The sequence below is a fragment of the Salvelinus sp. IW2-2015 genome, linkage group LG6.2, assembly GCF_002910315.2.
Source record: "Salvelinus sp. IW2-2015 linkage group LG6.2, ASM291031v2, whole genome shotgun sequence".
NCBI lineage: Eukaryota > Metazoa > Chordata > Actinopteri > Salmoniformes > Salmonidae > Salvelinus > Salvelinus sp. IW2-2015.
Window position 1 is genome coordinate 4,381,757 of NC_036846.1, and position 4,533 is coordinate 4,386,289.

Below are 4,533 nucleotides of genomic sequence, written 5' to 3' on the forward strand. Positions count from 1 at the left end.
AATCACTCCTTTTTTGGGGGTGTCTTGCTAATTGCCTATAATTTCCACCTTTTGTCTATTCCATTTGCACAACAGCATGTGAAATGTATTGTCAATCAGTGTTGCTTCCTAAGTGGACAGTTTGATTTCACAGAAGTGTGATTGACTTGGAGTTACATTGTGTTGTTTAAGTGTTCCCTTTATTTTTTTGAGCAGTGTATATATATATATAGAAATATTACAATTTATTATTATGATTATTATGATTATCTATGACATTCCCAGTAGGCCTCCTGTGTGGTTGTGTGTAGTTACTGTAAACAGGCCATCTTCTCAACATCTGGGTTGTAGTAAACAGAGTCAACACTGGCTGATAGTTAAACAGTTAAAGAGGAGTCTATCGACATTATCCACTGTCATGGAGATGGGAATGGTTAAGTCATTAGTCAGGGTGTCTGGTCTACTACATCACGGGGGCACTGGGTTGTGTGTGCGTAACACACTCTAATCCATTCTAAACTATTTAACACCTGTTCCAGTGTGTCCTCCACCTACTAATGTACATTTGCTGAGCAAATATTAATCACATCAGCAGCTTTTATTTACAATCAGTCGGAAAATAAATAGTCTCATTCCCCCGCCAAAGAAAAACATAAATGTACATTGGGATTGATTGCTTCATCCGAAACGAAGGGGAGCCGTGCATATTAATCAAGATCTCTGGGTAATTAGACAAGGTGAAACGGTGACGTCTTCCAACATATTCCATATTGCAGCCGGTCGCTGAGATGTTTATCATGGAGATTTAAGAGTGTTTGGCTCTCTCTCGTTTGTCTTGTTTAATTAGGGTAAATATGTTAGCGTGGGGTGGGGGATCAGAGCAGGAGATTAATGGGCTGCTAGAATGCCTCTCTCTCTCTAAGTATTCCACCACAGCCCTGGCTGGCACCTGTGGGCCCACTAATGCCTTCACTCTATTTAATACTACACGATGCAGCCGCTGTGGAGGCCTATACTTTATTCAGGAGTGTGTGTGTGTGTGTTTGTGTTTGTGTTTGTGTTTGAACTTCCGTGTGTTCGTGTGTACATTGGGAGTTCACTGCCTTTACAATGACCATTGAGAATAACGTTTCAGAAATATCTATGCAATTTATTGTTTGTTTACATGTCATCGTATTCCCTGATTATTTCAATTAGATTGTATGTTGTTGCCATAGTCACCATCCTCTCTGTGCATGTCTTCGTGTGTGTGTGTGTGTGTGTGTGTGTGTGTGTGTGAATGAGAGCAGAACTGCATACAGTAATTGCGCGTTTGTGTTTGTGTTTATCCATTCATCCACTAGATGGCACTGTTTCTGTTCCCTACATTCAACACCAGTTTATTCTCATTGCGTGTGAATATGAAAACTGTACATCAATAACATAGGTTTTGCATTAACATTGCCAAACAATTCACTTTTACCATCCTCTAGGGTTCTGACCTGGGGGTTCCCCATGTGTAATGTTAGCTGCTTGTACTGTAGGTCTCCCCCATTATTACAGGGTGTCTATCTCTCACTCAGTGTAACAAAACTGATTGCTTCTCACTGCCAGAACAGAACAGAACAGAGCGTAATGAATCTCTAGTCTCCACTGGCACAGATATTACCCATTCCACCTCCACTGAGCGCCAGGCGGAGAGACACAGACCAAAATCAATTCATTTGAGCAACTGCTTTAGCGGAGGAAGAGTTCTGCAAATATTTGATAATGTCAGTTCGCTCATCTCTCAATATCTCTTTGCACCATGAGGCATTCCTCCTCATCAAAGAGAAAAATAAAGTTAGACGGAGAAGTTGAGAATATGACTCATTTCAGAGCAAAGTTGCCCATACAATCTACTAATCACCAGAAGACTCTCAGCATCAGATTCAAATTGTGTGTTTGCCTGTAGCTTCCATTGCCTTTTACTGTTTTTGTCAAGATACACTCTCTCTCAAACACACACACTCATGCACATGTACACACAGTGTAACAAATTTGTCTATAACTATAAAAAGTAAAAAAATCAAAGGGGTCTGACCCCTGACTGTGTTTCTCTGTGACCCCAGTGACACCAAAAACATAAAGAAAGAAACTTTGACCTCTGTGTCTTATGTACAGTGTGTGTGTGTGTGTGAGTGTGTACGTTGTCTGTTTATTTTCCCATTTGGTTCAGTGATTGCTCCAACTCTCTGCATGCTAGATCAGCCACCTGTGTCTCTGTTACTATTGGCTGTAACCATCCCTGGTTGCCATGGCCAGAAACATCACATCAATACGGAAATAGAACTGAGAGGAAATGTCATCCTCTTGATAAAGAGACATATTCGATTTATCCACTGTATTATCACCGGTCCCACCGACCTCGTTTGCCCTGAGTGATAGAGGTCAAAGGTCAAGCAAGGGTCATGGAGAGGTGAATCCTGCTTGATGGGGGATCCATGTTCGACCGGCAGCTCTCTCTCATAAAGCCCTATCGATTATGCGTCTCGGTCGGACTCCGCTGTGGCGTGATAGATTTGATTAACAACGGCAGGGGAGAGATCACAGCCCTGCGCTGACCCTCAGTCAAATGGATCCCATTGATTATTGAGCTGTGGTGGTGGGTGAAGGCAGAGAGAGCCGCCGAGGTCACGTAGTCCCCTCACTCTCCTCCGTGGACCACGCTAGTACTTACATAGTCAGGGAAGCAGGGCGGTTACTCACCCCACCACCACCACCTCCTCCACCAACGCCTAGCACACCCCAGCCGTGAGTATCCCTGCCCGGCTGACTGACTGACTGACGTCTCCCCACTCTGAAATCTAACTAAATGGATCCTGATCTATTCATCCTCATGGAGCTAGCCTCTGGTCTTTAACATGTGCTTTCACAGTGCTCCATTAGGGTTGGTTCAGGCAGGCGGCGTCTCGCCTCGGTAACGGCTCTCTCTGTTATCCCACTGTTCTGCTGACGAGGCTAGGCCAGGCCCGGGAGTGTGGCGGGCAGGCTGGCTGCTAACGTATCGCAGGCGGGTGGAATGACTACTGCTTTCCATGGGCTCAATTGGCTTGATAAATGAGAAGGAAACAGGTTTGCTACACAGATGAGATGCAATGACCTCATAATGTTGACGTATTGAGTGTGTTAACTGCTGAGAGGTAGTGGGATAGACTAGAGACAGTAGAATCACCCCCACACCCATACTCTGATAGACTAGAGACAGTAGAATCCCCCCCACAGCCAGACTCTGATAGACTAGAGACAGTAGAATCACCCCCCACAGCCAGACTCTGATAGGAAGTAGAATCACCCCCACAGCCAGACTCTGATAGACTAGAGACAGTAGAATCACCCCCACAGCCAGACTCTGATAGACTAGAGACAGTAGAATCACCCCACAGCCAGACTCTGATAGACTAGAGACAGTAGAATCACCCCCCACAGCCAGACCTGATAGACTAGAGACAGTAGAATCACCCCCACAGCCAGACTCTGATAGACTAGAGACAGTAGAATCACCCCCACAGCCAGACTCTGATAGACTAGAGACAGTAGAATCATCCCCCCAGCCAACTCTGATAGACTAGAGACAGTAGAATCACCCCCACAGCCAACTCTGATATACTAGAGACAGTAGAATCACCCCCCACATTGCAGACTCTGATAGACTAGAGACAGTAGAATCACCCCACAGCCGACTCTGATAGACTAGAGAAGTAGAATCACCCCCACAGCCAGACTCTGATAGACTAGAGACAGTAGAATCACCCACAGCCAGACTCTGATAGACTAGAGACAGTAGAATCACCCCCCACAGCCAGACTCTGATAGACTAGAGACAGTAGAATCACCCCCACAGCCAGACTCTGATAGACTAGAGACAGTAGAATTACCCCACAGCCATACTCTGATAGACTAGAGACAGTAGAATCACCCCCACAGCCAGACTCTGATAGACTAGAGACAGTAGAATCATCCCCACAGCCAGACTCTGATAGACTAGAGACAGTAGAAATCACCCAACTACAGCCAGACTCTGATAGACTAGAGACAGTAGAATCACCCCCCACAGTGAACTGATAGACTAGAGACAGTAGAATCACCCCCACAGCCAGACTCTGATAGACTAGAGGTACAGTAGAATCACCCCACAGCCAGACTCTGATAGACTAGAGACAGTAGAATCATCCCCACGCCAGACTCTGATAGACTAGAGACAGTAGAATCACCCCCACACGCAGACTCTGATAGACTAGAGACAGTAGAATCACCCCCACAGCCAGACTCTGATAGACTAGAGACAGTAGAATCACCCCCACAGCCATACTCTGATAGACTAGAGACAGTAGAATCACCCACAAGCCAGACTCTGATAGACTAGAAGCAGTAGAATCACCCCACAGCCATACTCTGATAGACTAGAGACAGTAGAATCCCCCCCACAGCCAGATCTTGATAGACTAGAGACAGTAGAATCACCCCCCACAGCCAGACTCTGATAGACTAGAGACAGTAGAATCACCCCCACAGCCAGACTCTGATAGACTAGAG